Source organism: Vanessa tameamea, chromosome 10 (genome assembly GCF_037043105.1).
Source record: "Vanessa tameamea isolate UH-Manoa-2023 chromosome 10, ilVanTame1 primary haplotype, whole genome shotgun sequence".
Lineage (NCBI taxonomy): Eukaryota > Metazoa > Arthropoda > Insecta > Lepidoptera > Nymphalidae > Vanessa > Vanessa tameamea.
Window position 1 is genome coordinate 13,050,961 of NC_087318.1, and position 16,361 is coordinate 13,067,321.

At 33.2% G+C, this 16,361-nt stretch overlaps 1 protein-coding gene across 1 annotated transcript in view; it reads right to left on the minus strand.

Annotated features, from left to right (window-relative positions):
• The window catches only part of LOC113404266 (ATP-binding cassette sub-family G member 1-like), a 53,116-nt gene extending 47,325 nt beyond the window's left edge, over nt 1-5,791 (minus strand). Inside the window, exon 1 of the mRNA XM_026645129.2 lies at nt 5,705-5,791. The gene's annotated coding sequence lies outside the window, so the exon portion shown is untranslated. The remainder of the gene's footprint in view (nt 1-5,704) is intronic.
• Nucleotides 5,792-16,361: the final 10,570 nt, after the last annotated feature.

Below are 16,361 nucleotides of genomic sequence, written 5' to 3' on the forward strand. Positions count from 1 at the left end.
AAATTATGCGCCGCCACTCGTGACTAACTTCCCACCGGTCAACATAGATTGCGCGTAAAATACCCGTAAAAGAAATATTGTTTACATGAAAACAAATACAGGTCAGAACCTTCACGACGCTCCTGTGATAGTAGACGCCAGTGATAATTATTTCAAATTGCGTATGGATTAATCATTATACTGTCGTTGCACGCGCATCGTTTTACTAGGAAATTATAACGGAACTAAATGCTGACACTTTTACCTTAATACCCGAGCTATACGAGGTAGCTGCACAAAACAATTTGTCCCGCTTCTTCCTTGTCTTCTCGCTCTTGCAAAGAATAATACGTAAATATTAGCGAAATGTAATATTAACAAATATGCTTTACGCAAAATATTTGAGTAAACGTGTTGGATAAACATCTGATACATGTGTATATCCAAAACTAAAACTCCTTAACAGGTGACCACTGTGCACTTATGGAAAATTTACAATCCTCGGCTAATTGACTGATCAATTTTGATTACTTAAAACTATGTCATTATCATCATAAAATATGTATAATCAATTCTTTATCGGGATTTGGGCTTAACACATATGTTATCGTCAGAAATTTGGTTTACTTTATATCAAGATGATATCATATACATTAAGCTTATGTATATAAATCAGTCTCTTAAGATATATAACGTTTAACCTGATTTCATTTAATAGTTCGCGCTTCTCCCTACTCTCTGTCATCCATTAAGATATTTTTGCAGCGTGTCGACTGTATTTGCGAACCAAAACATCGGTTCAAATTATTCAATGTTGCATGTTCAGTGTTGCGAGCCCCAGATAGGGGCAATTGTTGTGTAAATTATATATTATTATGTTATTTATCTTCTGTGTGGCTGTAGCTTTACAATATGGCAATTTGAAGGCAATATACAACAATAATGGCAGCAGGCAGATATGAAAGTTGTGCCGTTTTTTTCGTGATATAGGCCACCTGGTGGTAAGTGGTCACCACCGCCCATAAACATTGGCGCTGTAGAAAATAATAATCACTCCTTACATCGAAAATGCGCACTAACCTTGGAGAATAAGAATTTATATCTCTTGTGCCTGTAGTTACACTGGCTTACTCGCCCTGAGTGACCAACCAAATAAGAATGTTTTTTTAGACACTACTAACATATATAATAGTAATAAACAAATGCCGAATTGAAGCAGCTTTGTAATATAAGCTCAACATGTTCTTCTGACGAAGAGGCCTTAAACCATCTGTAGAACATTTGTTGCTATATTTGTTACTATAATTTTTCTTTTAACGGTTCCAAAGAAATGACATACGAGTGCTCTGTGCTAAATAGACAGCGTAGTGATTTCGATTTAAAACTCATACATAAGCAATGAGATAAATATCACAATAATAAATAATTGATATCCATTCAAACACATACGAGTAACTATTTCAAATAGAATAAAAAAACTATAATTTCCAAGAATAGATTGAGAAGGATACCTCTCGGTTAAGGACTAACCTTATATTGCAGTTCCACAGAGGTTTTTATTTATATATATTTATGACAATACAGCTCTGCTATCCTTTAATAACAAGTAGCGACTACCTTCGTTCGTAATGACCAGCGTAACATAATATTCAATGAAACAGTCACTCCTGAGACTTGACGCTCAAACAAGACCTTAACACTAAAAGACGCACAACACACACTAACACAAATAAAATATGTACTTCAACCGACATTATTTAAGATAATTGATTTAGTTTTAGCGAATGTGTAACCTTTGGGAACTCAGTCAACGAGTTCGACTGTCACAGTGTCGACTGAGTTATCATACAAAAGTTTTTTTTTTTTTTAACACCTGATAAGTCCGAATGTGTTTTGACATATTTTTTGTCTATGACGTATTAATTGCACAGACTGAACATAACGCCATTGATTCCCGCGTTTTCTTGATTTCCCGCGTGTGACATTGAATATTAATGACTCCACATACGGTTATACGGATTCGAGAAATATATTGACGATTTTTTTTCTTATTGACGGTAAATAAAAATCATCCTAATATTTTTCGCTCGGTTTAATGAGTGATTATAGTGATTATTGAATTAAATTAAATTTCCGCTCAATGAGTATTCATTTGGAAGTGCACGGTATTGAACAAATGCTAGAAAATACTTGTAAGACTAGAGGAGGGAGAGGAAGAATTATATCAGAATCAGGAAGTTAAAAACAAATGGATTGTTTTTTTTTTTGTTTGATATTTATTTTTTAGTAACTCAAAGGTTGACGTTACAAGGACGTTACAATGGTTACAATCACAAGTCCACGCAAAACAAGACTGAGCTTGTATGGTGATCGTGAACCCACATTGGTGTCACTGGAGTGTTCATAATAACATTAATATTAATTATTAAGAGAACCCGATATATTTTATGGCCCATGAGAAGATTGCGGCCAAACCTAGTAAAAATATATATAACATATACGTATTATATTATTATGTGTGTATTTTTGGTTGTGTGTAATTTATTAAGTAACTAAACTTATATACTTAATTTTGTGGTAGAATCCACATTCAGAGCCGGTGGTAATTTTATATGACGATTCAAAAACGCTTTATTGTAAAATTTACTTGAATAAAATAAATTTGATTTGATTTGATGATTAATTCAATACTACACGACGATTTAAAAGTTCTTTTATGAGTTTATTTGAATATTTATATTTTATTGATATTTTCATTTTGATTTAAGTCGCGCCTAAAGATTTGAGTACCCTTTTCATCAATTTTACAGGTATTTTAATTAAAATACAATCAAATAAATTATTTACCCTCAAAGGAAATCAACGAATACTAACTCGCAAGTTTTACTTTTAAGGTTTAAAGCTTTATTATGTATTAAATAATGTATCGATGTTTTTTTGACTTTTTATATTTAATTTTAATTTATTAATAGGTCAAATAATAAAAAAACAATTTCAATAAATTACAACTTGTGCAACGTGTCTAATCGTAACGTACGAGTGAAACAATTCTGTTGCAAACACTGAAGGTTGGACTATCTTGAACGGTGTATTAGTTTTATGACATTATAATGGTACAACATATGACTGACAAAACTTGTAGATACTTCAAGTTTAAACTACAGAGTTTCAATTGTTAATATTCTTCAATTAGCCACTTCAAACTGCAAATGATATTAAAGCAACAATATTGAGCCACCAGGTCTCCAACCTTGGAAACTAAACTTACTCATTCACCCTTCAAGCCGGAATACAATAATTCTAAGTATTGCTGCTTGACGATAGAATATATGAAGAGTTCAGGTAGGTTGGGTATGTCTGGGTAGGTATGTTACTATGTCAAGCATGTCTGGTTAGGTTAGTACATGCTTGCACAAACCCTTACCACCAAGTAGATCCACATCTACGTATTAATGTTGATGTAGCCAACTTTTGAAAGATCTTTTCATTTATGAATTCGTATATCTTTTTCTGTATGTTACTCGATATTTAAGATACAAATATAAATGACATACAAATTGCTATTGGAATATTTTCTTAATACGTTACTTATTAGTAACGTATATTTGATAAAAAAAACCCTGAAGTAAAAACAAAGCATGAAAAGTTGGTTGTAGTTTCCATCATTAAACGGCGCCGTCTCATTTGATGAGCGCCTTTAGAACTGACTTATACTCAATGAGTAATGTTGGTAACGTCGTCTTGTCCAAGACGACGGCCATCAGCACTACACTTAAACAACGCTAGCCAACTGTCCAGGACATGTTATATGATTTTCGTGCTAGAGGTACGAATTTAATTCTGCCAATGTTCAGGCTCATCACGATGTCTACTGCCAAACAGCGATACTTAGTATTGTTGTCCCGGTTTGAAGGGTGGGTGAGCCAGTCTAAGCACATGCGCTGTGATGGCGCATTGTCGATATAAGGAATGGTTACGATTTCTTACAACAGCAATGTCTGCGGGCCATGGTGACAGACCCAATAGCTTTCGGATGGGCCAACACGGTATTTAGGGCTTGTACCACGTAAACAGACATATTTTCTATAGCAAATAACAAATAATACAATTTTATCAAAAATACTTGGTGGTAGGACTTTATGCAAGCCCGTCTGGGTAGATACCACTCACTCATCAGATATTCTGCCGCCAAACAGCAGTACTCATTATTGTTGTGTTCCGGTTTGAAGGGTAAGTGAGCCAGTGTAACTACAGGCACGAGGGACGTAACATCTTAGTCCCCAAGGTTGGTGGCGCATTGGTGATGTAAGGAATGGTTAATATTTCTTACAACGCCGTTGTCTATGGACGGTGGTGACCACTTACCCTCAGGTGGCCCATTTGCTCGTCCGCCTACCGATATAAAAAATAAAAATACATATTACAAACGTTTTACCTATTTGTAAGTAAAATAAGGGCTATTCATTATATAACGTAATTATATAAAAAATATAGTTACTTTAACATAATTTGGCAGGTTTATTTATATATTCATTATTATCATCGTGACAAAAATATTCCACGCGGTTACAAATTGATTTCAATCCGTGATTAATTAAACACGTTATTTATAAACACGACTGAGCCTACTTGATTACGATTTTTCAATACACAAAAACGATAAAAAAAATTATAAATATTCTGACAACATTAGAAGTTGTCTTTTTTTTATTTGTTTATATATAAGTATTAACATAATCTATACAAATACAATTCGACTGAAATGTTACTGTTAGAGGTAACTTTTTTAGCTACGGGTATGGAACCCAGCGAGAATAAGATCGACACTTAGAAGATTAATTGTATGAATTGCTTTTCTAGAAGAAGGACGTAGTAGTTGATAGATTGTATATATGGCAGACATTATGAGCATTAAGGAAAGATAATACGAAGTCTAAATGGCTTTCGGCTTATGGTAATGATCGAAACATCGTACGTTACATCGACGAAAATTACTACGCAGCAGGGAAACTAATATATAGGGCACAAGTGACGACTATCATAAAGACAACTAGACTACGACCTTATTATGGCGAACTGTAATTGAAATTATCCCCATCGTACCATCATGAATACACTCCAGACCAGCCAAAGAATGCAGAATCCCACTGAGTTACACGAGGACGTCAACTGGACACAATAATCAGACAAAAACATTGTAACCATGAAAATTTTATTGCTTTTTTATGTCACACACAGGTCAGCGCAATGGCAAATCTGCTGTCTCGTGGTAAATGGTTACTTACTACTAATATAAGGGATTAGGGTTTTGTTCAGTTCCCCTTTTAATTAAAATAAATAATATGCATATTATTTATGCATACATTTTTCCAGGTTTTAAAAAAATAAGTCTGCCCTTATTTTTATACTAATATAATATATTTTTCATGAGGAATTTCGCGTGATGCACAAATCGGCTAATGCTTAAAGAAAAATATTATTTAGCTAAAACAAAAAAACTAAAATATTAAAAAATTAACAACACAATATACTTTAATCCATTCCTATAATATATAAACTAAATTAAAAATAACAATTTTTTTTTTCTATACCCACCCCTTCGTACTTCGATATTTAAATTTCCCGCCGAAAAACTACACGTTAAAAAATATATTCAGCCTTTAACAATCCTTAGCTTAACGTCTGGCTTAATGAAATAAAAATAATAAAAAACACATGGACCTACCTATTCCACACACGAACAATCGAACATATACTATCACACACATCCACAGAACACGCGTCGTCATCCGCCCGAGTCTGAACTCCAACTAGCGAGTAACGGCCGCCTCACTAACTCACTTGCTTAACACTCAATCCTTACTATTACAGTATTTGTAATTATTAACTGTTCAGTGTATTTACTTTTATTTATAAACACCGACTTTTTTTATCTTTCAATTCTGGTATCGAATTAAATGATCCGAGATAGCCGTAACAAGAACACGTAAACATTAGCCGAACGTCGCGGATTCAAGTCCGGGCGAGATCAATGTTATTGTTTGCTTTTGTGTTTACAATTATTCATCTCGTGCTCGGCGGTGAAAGAAAACGTAGTGAGGAAGTGGCGAATGAATTTCTGTCATAACATTAGCCGAATGGTAAGAAAAACCCCAAACTCCTCTAGAGGTCAGAAGGTCTTTGTCCAGCAGTGGTATATTTACAAATACTTTTTGTATAGAATAATAATAAACTTGATTGACTAATAAACTTGATTGATTTATATTATAATTTATCGTATGTTTAAAAATAAAAAACGCATTAATATAGCAGAAGTTCTGACCGAAATTAGGCCACAACGGCTAATCTCAAATACAATGAGTCAAAAGTCAGCAGATATGCATTTATCTAATATCAAAAACAATAATTAAACCGACATATTTATAACCGACATATATAATGAATTAAAATTAATTGTATTATGTTAGACTTTCTAAATTCTTATTATCTTTGTGAAGTCAAGACCTATTTTTTAGATGAGAGTTAGTCAATGAGATCTAACACAGGTTCACTTACCTAGGTCTTTACCACCTAAGTATGATCCTTGTCGATCTCGATGCTACCACTTACCGGTTGTTAGTGTGTTTGTTCGTCTGCCTCTTGAATAAAAATACTTTATACAAATACTTTTGAATTGTAAAGCGAATTTGGAGTCTATAACAAACTTAATGATAAAAAAACGCAACATTGTATCGAAGTTAACACACAACTAGTTAATTTCAACTTGAGGTTAAAATTGAGCAATTATAAAAGTCCTTGCTTGTCAGACATATTTTTATATCTAATAGTTATTAATAATACGTTACGTAGTTTACTTTGTTTAGTAGACTGGTTGTTGAGTGGAGAACGCGTGTCGGAAAACGTAGTGTTGGGCAGAGCCGGATCTACCATATGGCTTTTTGGGCTTCAGCCCAAGGCCCCGTGGATTCAAGGGGGCCCCAGCTAAGTCAAGTCAAAGGCAAAAAAAGATGATAATGCGTAAATAAATTAATTAATTAAACATACCGTATGGTTTGCTGCCCTGCAAGTCCTGCAATTAATCAAACCCATTCAATTAATTTAATTCAAGTCTACGTTCAGCTATGTCTTAGGTGGGCCCCTAAGTAGTGTTAGCCCAGGTCCCCCTAAACTTACGGTCCGGCCCTAGTGTTGGGGGCCCTGTAGCGAAGTGGGGGAGATGATATTCGTAAGGCAACGAGCAGGGATTTGCGAAGGACAGCTCAGTGGCATGGCATGCGATGTGGGCAATGTCCAGCAGTGGACTGACACGAGCTGATGATGGTGATGGTATTTAATTCGTCTAGCATCGAACTGGCCAGTTGCCGTAAGAGCTATAGAGGAGAAGAGAGGACAGCGTCAATTATTCGACAGACTCAATTTAAAATAATTATTTATTATACATCATAATCAGCTTCATTCTTAGAATTTAATAAGCCTTCTCGCTTCATAAAACTCATTGTTTAATTTGATTGCCTCCATTAAACTATCTCTGTTACTATAATTATTATAATCATCTAAGTGTTTATGTAAACAGCCGAGCCGGCCCAGTGATGGATATTGAGTTTTTAAATCCTGGAATATCTTATATATAAAAATAAGTGGCACTTTTAGTTGTCACTTTATAACTCAAGAACGGGCTCATCTATCCAAACCAAATTTTCAGGGTTTGTTCGGATTATTTAGTAGATGGTTTATGTGAAGTTTGCACAAAATCGGTCGAGTGGTTCTTCATTTATCACATTTCTTGTAACAAATGATTTCAATAAATGGCGGGTCATTTTGTTAATGGAGATTTTTTAGACGGGGCATTATCTGTCAAATTAAAAGTAAGTATCAATTAAAAATGAGTACACTCATCCACCAGTTTCAATAGGTAATACGTCTTAATTCAATTTACTATTTCCAAATAACCCATGGCATAGCATGTAACACAATTTCTTATTTTAAAAATGATTGAGCTGTCATTAGAAATAATACAAAAATCAGTTAGAACATCGATTCATTTCGTAAAAAAAAATATTACTTAATTGCTAGCTATTTAAAAACTAAAATCATAAAATATTTATTTACGTTTGTCGATTTAAAAGTAGCGTGTACTTTCAATTTTTAAATTTTACTCAGTTTTTTAGTGCGCTGTCGGTGTTTCATATAGTTAGCAGGCTTTATTTGAATTAAATTATCAAACGCATTTACACAAACGGTAAGTTTTGAACTGTTGTAGTGATTACATGTATGTGTTTCTTAATTTGAAAAAAAAAAACATATTGCTGTGTATTTTATTATTTTGTAATGAATTATTTTATTGACATTTTTTTATACATTGACAACGAATGCAGGTACATAGGTACAGGGTGAAATTTTGTTGGTTGTTTTCCCGCAAAGAATTGATTTAGTAGTCAATACCTACTCCTTTTGTATTTTTATTTTTACGCGAAACTAAATCGATATCTTGCGGGAAAATAACCACCAATATTTCATCCCGTATATTTCCAGACACACATGTATAAATACTGATACACCACTATTAATGTAGCAATTTGTTTTCAATTTCATTTTTTCTTTTGTATATGAAGGATGAAGAATCAATGCCACGAGCCAGACGAGCAAATATAGGTCGGCGAACGCGTAATACAAATTATGTGACATCACATAGACGATCACAGACTGCAGATGAACGCACACAAGCTAATGCATCGCAGCGTGAACGTAGTGCACGAAATAGATCTGCTGACCCTGTGCCTGTACTGAATCTTCCACGGCGATCACAAATATGTCGTGCTACTTTGACTGAAACGATTTGTGCTGCTTTTAATTACAACAGTCAGATTGATTATAGTATGTACGGATACATTGGACGATGAATGATGGACGTAATATGTCCACATTGTGATGCGGTAAATTTTTCAGGTGACACGCCCGGCATGTGTTGTGCTAATGGCAAAGTTAGATTGCCAGCATTAGAAATTCCACCCGAACAATTATATTCATTAATATTTGGGACATCTCATCAAATTTTTTGAGTCATATTCAACAATACAATTCGGCATTTCAAATGACTTCTTTTGGTGCTACTAAAATTATTAGAGATAATTTCATGCCGACGTTTAAGGTAAATACTTCAACTGGATTGTGCCATATTTATATCAATCTTAATTCATTGGAACCGGCTGGTATGCCACCGCACTGCTTAAATCTGAAAGTTGGTTCTTTAATTATATTATTGCGAAATATAGTTTTGGTAGATTATAATATATATAATCTACCAAAACTGTAATGGCACCAGATTGACAGTGAAAAAGTTATTGCCAAATTTGATCGAAGCTACGATCTTAACTGGTAAATCTAAAGGTGAAGTTTGTTTGATACCGCGGATCCCTATGATTCAAACTGATATGCCATTCGAGTTCAAACGATTACAATATCCTGTTCGTTTATCATTTGCGATGTCCATCAACAAGGCCCAAGGGCAAATACTTCACGTTTGTGGTGTGAATTTGGAAGAATCATGTTTTTCACATGGCCAACTTTATGTTGCCTGTTCCAGAGTCGGTACCCCCAGCCGTTTGTTTATTCACACTCAAAATGGAAAAACCAAAAATATTGTTTATCCAAATATTTGAATAAATTTTTTAAATAGCTAGCAATTAAGTAAAAATATTTTTTTAAGAATGAATCGATGTTCTAACTCATTTTTGTATTATATCACTTTAGACGTAGCGAAGCACGTACCGGGCCGCTAGTACGGTATCGTTTTATTCCCAATGTACGTTTATCATCTAAGAAGTTTCTGTTTTATAATATCCTTTAACACAGAGACGTTCCTCAAATTTATGCGAATATTAATTATTAGGCTTTATCACACTAGCAACAATATGTTACGCCTGCAATTGAAAGAACTTATATTATTTTTAATATTTATAAGTAAACGTCCATTACATACTTTTTCAAATATATACGAAACTAATAACTAATTTAAATAAAATTAATAACTAAAGTTGGTAATAAAAAATATGAAAATAAAAGAAAAAAAGGAAAGAAATACGTGCTTACTGAGGTTCGGGAGTGTACTACTGATAACTTTTTACTTCGTACAACTACTGAACAGATTTATATACATGAACGTTGATCACAAATAAGCCACTAAAACGACGAGACAATTACATAATGTATAGCTCACAAGAACATCATTATTGTATTACATAAAAATCAGAAAGTCCCATTACTCTAGCGGTAGAAGTAAAATATTAGATATCAACCTCAAATACTTTATCATTTTTAATTCTAAGTCGTTAAGAAATAATTAAAGATAGTTTGACTAACAATTAACATTTCCATTTGTGATACTTGACACGAACTTCTTTCTTGATTTATCATTTATACAAATTACACACCTAAGCAGTATTCGCTGTGATTACCTTCATCACCGCCAGGTGCCACTTTAGTGTTACTTAGATGCTGAATAATTATACTTATGTGATCTGCTAGAAACCAGTGTAAGTTTGTAGATATGAAAAACATTGCTTTGTTTTCGTTTCGACTACTTAGAGATAATCAGACAAAACTAGTGTTTACTACTATTTCCTCTGAAAATTTAAACATGGTCCGTTAATGGAACTATGTCCACCCTTAGCTGGCATAGCATTTCAACGTGATGAATTACCGTTGTATGAAGAATAAATTAGTCCCTATTTTGCCAATAGTAAATGCAGGCCAACGTATATAGACATAATGTTGAGGGAGGGCTCGTCGGCGCAATGATTAGCTTATGTAAAATCTTGAGATAAAATAGCTATTAATTCAGTCTCATGATACAAGAAATATATATTAATATGTAACGAACTACAACTATTATCACCTATAAGTTTTACACAAATAAAAAGTATATATAGAATAAATATGCTATTAATTCTAATTCTCAGACTTTTGAGCAAGTTTCTGAGCATATATATTATAGTACTAGATACTATATAATTATTGTCACAAAAATTGTGACATGTCAGTAGAAAAATATTTTTTCAAATTTAGATATCAATTGATATTGATCATTCGTTATCAAACGTACTCAAAAATATTTGGTAACATCAGTTATAGTCATACCACATTTAATGTTTCCATAAGATCTGAAAAGTTGCCAGATTTTATAGGAATAATCGCACAATCAAAAAATTATAAATTAAAATAAATTGATAATTACCGGCCCACATACGACCCATATCAACATATTTCTTCTATAATTTTCGAACAGGTTATTCATAACATTATTTATTTTATTTCATAAATAACGACATAAGTCAAAAACACGAAACACGCGAAAAAATAAATTAGTAATTCAGAAAGTAAGAAGACCGTAACGAATTAAATTATTATTGCATAATTAATAATGATATTTCTTTGACATGTAATTAATGTTGTATGTATGTAATTAATCAAAACATAACATTTGTAATAGAACACGACATGATCTCACACACATTTCATAGCGCACACTACGGTGCGGTCAGTAAATTCTATTTAGAGTCTCGGTGTGTATTCTGATCGTAAGTTAATTTTGGAAACCCATTAGCAAATGTAACGATGTCGATTTTTCTAGATTTGTACAAGAAAATTCCAAAATGAAAGCTGGCATAACTCTTTAAGCCATAGTAAAGTGACATTAAATGTATGTATGTATTATTCGTCTGGGATTGATATATTGCCATATATTGCCATGGGATTGATATAACCACTCCTCACGCGCCACTAAACTTGGAAACTAAGATATGTCCCTTATGCCTATAGTAGAATGTATAGTAAGTGGCTGGTATATAACCAGGGCTTGTACAAAGCAATACCATCAAGTAAGATCTAGTTGGAAATAATAAAGTATGTACCTCCCTTGAAATGGGTAGGTCATAATCGTTTTTGTATATTCCACCGTCCATAGAAACGCGTGGTTTCGCGTCAATAACCCCCTCCCTTGCGTAAGGTGTGTCATGTATACAATTATGATTTTGCTTTCGTTTATGTATTAAATATTGAAGCATCTTTTTTCCTTAATAAACTACAATTTAACGTGCCTGACTGCCTGCGCCCGGAAGCGGTTTAGTTTTTATTCAATTACTGATATTTCCTGGTTAGATTTTTTTTCAGGATTCAGCATATATAAGAGGATTATACAACAGTATTATACAATTTGTTATTTGTATTTTTATTAAATTATATCTCGATTCGATTATGACGTAATTAATTTAAAAAAAAACAATAGTCAACCGCACATTTATTTTTTTAATCACATTAGCAAGGTGGGGGTTCGACTTAAACGCAAAAGACACACGTAGGTACGGCACGTACTTCAAAGTTTCAGCATTCATTAAAATTTTATTTGGTTTTAACGATGAAGTAAAACCACACTAAAGAAACCTATACGTCTAAAGGTTCTCTAAGATGTGTGAATTTTGAGTTGGAAATCCTTTATCGACAATACCGGCCATAGATTAAACATACGACTGATAATATTGTTATTTCCACTGTGCTAAGTGCTCGTGAGCCGAGATGGCCCAGTGGTTAGAACGCGTGCATCTTAACCGATGATTTCGGGTTCAAACCCAGGCAGGCACCACTGAATTTTCATGTGTTTAATTTGTGTTTATAATTCATCTCGTGCTCGGCGGTGAAGGAAAACATCGTGAGGAAACCTGCATGTGTCTAATTTCAACGAAATTCTGCCACATGTGTATTCCACCAACCCGCATTGGAGCAGCGTGGTGGAATATGCTCCATACCTTCTCCTCAACGGGAGAGGAGGCCTTAGCCCAGCAGTGGGAAATTTACAGGCTGATTATGTTATTATTGTGTAAGTGCAAGTAGTTGAAAAGCTTCAAACTTTAGAAATAAAGAAAAACTCATAGTAACTTTAAGTTAGTTCAAATCTAAATTAGTAACTTACATTTGAGCTGTTTTTAGGAACATTTAGCAAAAATCGCATTGAGCTTAAGAAGTTACACAAATAAATAAATCCACCCATTGATATTAAGTAATATCTTCAAGAATTAAAAATAATTAATATGACGAGTTTCATCCGAAAAACCTAATTTGACAACTACGCCGACACTGTACGGACTTCTACTAGTTTAATTTGAATTTCGGAAAACCCCTTACTGTCATATTTTTTAACTTTGTATCAAGCCTTCGTCCATCTTTCACCTCTAGAAGAGAATTCAACTCTTATAGAAAGAATACCTATGTCATTGCATCGATTCGGTGCTTAGTCGTGAAAGCGCATCAGGCAGGCAAAGTTACGTCTCCATTTCTAATATTATTGTAGATTACGCAAATTTAAATGGGATTGTGAGGAAGATAAAATTATTATATAAATTAACATAAATATGTAAATTTTACTTTATTAAAATATGATTTATTGAGGTAATTCATTTTATAAAAGTTACTCTTGTTAAAAATAACCGTTTTAGGCAAACGGTTTACCTCATTTGAAACTTGCATATTTTATTCGACAATTTGTCTATTAACTAGCGACCCACCCTGCCTTCTCCCGGGGTGAACAATATATCTATCTTAGTAAATATAGATAGAGTGGTTATGGCCCATAAGCACCATCACATTATGTCTTTGATGCCCCACGACCTCAGGACCTTTAAATCCGGCCCAGTTTAAGTTAAATTATCAATCAAAATTTAGGGTGTAGGGGTCCAAAAATCCCTAGCGCCACGCATTGCCGACGATGGTCTAGCTTTGGACCGTCGGCCAACCTATAACCGTATATAGGTTGGCTAATAAATACTCTCACATAACGTTGAATGCACAATACGTATATCATTTTTTTTATCATAGTTCTTATCACATGATATTATTATTTTAGTTTGTTGTTAATGCTAAAAATGCCTGCTTAAATTTAGTATAATTTTAAACAAATTAATGTATGTTTTGACTTTTCGACAGAATCCTGGTTTTACAAGGTTAGTAATGATTATCATTGTTTCACAAGTTACACTATTTTTTTTTATTGTAATTGTTGTAGATCCACAGATAACTTGTCCGTGCCTTTGGTGTATCTTACCTTTAATTTGTGTCTATTCTTAGTGCCCCAATAAACACGGAATCGGCTGAAGATGGTTATAAGCCATTCATTTTTCTTTAATAAAGCGAGAGAGGGTGACAGCCAGTAGAATATAAAAGTGATAGCAGTGGTTTAAAACTCAGTATGTTCCTTATATAATTACGTAATATTATATCGCCAGTTAATATCAAATCATTATATATCTTCAATAAGCATAAGTTATTCTTATAAGAAAAAAATATAAGCATTATTAATCCATCACCTAACTATGTATACCTTACTATGTATTATTAATCTATCTATTATGAAAGAAAGAAACGTATCCTGGGTTACACAGGTTAACTGCGCCACGTAAGAAATTCCTATTTGTAGTGCACTGTTAGACCGAAGAGTAATCTGACACATCCAATAATGGTCCAGACCACGGCTTTATATGCCCACGGGAGTGGAGGAATGCCATCCATCCAACTCCTTTAGATTTTATGACAAAAATACTGCAAAATATTAAGATGTTTAAATATACATATATTTTAACTTTAATTATAATCATAATTGATTTGACACTTGTCTGGTTATCAGAGCAGTGTATTTCTCACATTCATTCACAACCATAATAACATAGTTATTTTTATCACTACAAGTATTTAAAACGGGATATTTATAACATCTTGTTCACGAGAACAACACATTCGTAGATAATATCGAAATATCGAGCTCCCCAAATAAGAATAAAAGACATGGTAAATATCCCGTTTTAAATACTTGTAGTAATAAAAATAACTATGTTAATTTAAAATCTCATATAAATATATTCGTATTTAGCCTTTTAGGACATAGGCTCCGAGGTTAGAAAGAGTGTGAACTGAGTGCAGCCGCTGGATACCTAATTAATTCAAACGGCCTTTAACCCCCAGCAAACAATAAGCATGACGTTATAGTTGGAAACGTGTGGAAAATGTAAATATCGATTTGTAATTTTGTGTAAAAGCAACACTCGAATTGTACATTGTAAAAAAAAATTGTAGACTGTAATAATCTATCAACATTTGAATAAATATTCTAAAATATTTAAATGAAATTTATTGAATTACTTAGTGATTAGTAAGTACAGAGGTACGCTTTGTTTGCTAATGCGATTTATAAATGGATCTTTCTAAGTTAGGTTACAATAATATGAGAAGTATCTAATCCTCCTTCACGTGATGCCATTATTGCTTTTCTGCGGTTATATCCCGGAGAAAGAAATACAGAAATTTCAACACTGAATATTATCATTTCTTCATAAGGTGAAGAGCGTAAAGTTTAACTTTCGTTTGAAACAAGTAACAAGAGTAACTTGTAACATCTTAATTAAATAGGGCAAGAAACTTGTTTATTATTTTGTGGGATAAAATATATCTGCAGTCTAAACGCTTTTGTAAAAAATTTCCAGATAATAATCAAAAACAAAAAAACCCGCTAAGGAAAATTTTTGTGCTAAAGAATTTATACCCGCCTTATTCCTAGGAATTACACGGCTACAGGCCATTTCAAGCGAAATATATTGCTATTAATTTTACCAGCTCGGCTTAAAAAATTGCTTAGAATAGACCATTTATTAAGGAAGTTTATCCTCCAAATTAATAAAAATGGAAATGCTAGTTTGTTTGTTTGTTACGCGCTCAGGTCTTACCTACGCGACCGATCATTATGTAATTTTGCATACGGGTTGTCGGGGATACAAAAAAGGAGTTGGGATACGTTGCACCCGACATGTTTTAATGCTGTTTATAGTACCGTAATACCCGTTTTTGTGGAAAATAAGTCCCCATATGAATAAGTATGCAGTACTTTTGAATATTCATAAGAAAATAACTAACAGTGACAACTAACTGTAACAAAACTGCGCCGTCTGATTGATCTATCTATTATATTTATTTAATCCTCCCACTATTGTAAATAGCAATTACTGTGCATGTTTTCATTATTTTTACCGCATTTTGATTAACAATTACTATATTAAAATAAATATTTATATATAGTAACAATTCTAAAAACTACCGTAGAAGTTATCGCGAATTTCATAACACAAAAATTTACTGCAGTATTGTCATCGACAGGTTCAAAATTAATGCTTTGAAGAGCACTTCAGATTCCATTTCTATTTCAGTAATCAAATGATCGAAACCTGCTCCTCCTCATATTAAAACATTGGAGCATCTGATAGCGCGATATAAAATACTTGTTGTAGTTCTTCGAAGGTGTTTATTACCATCATTCATACAATTTCTGGAGAGTAGGTGTAAGGAAA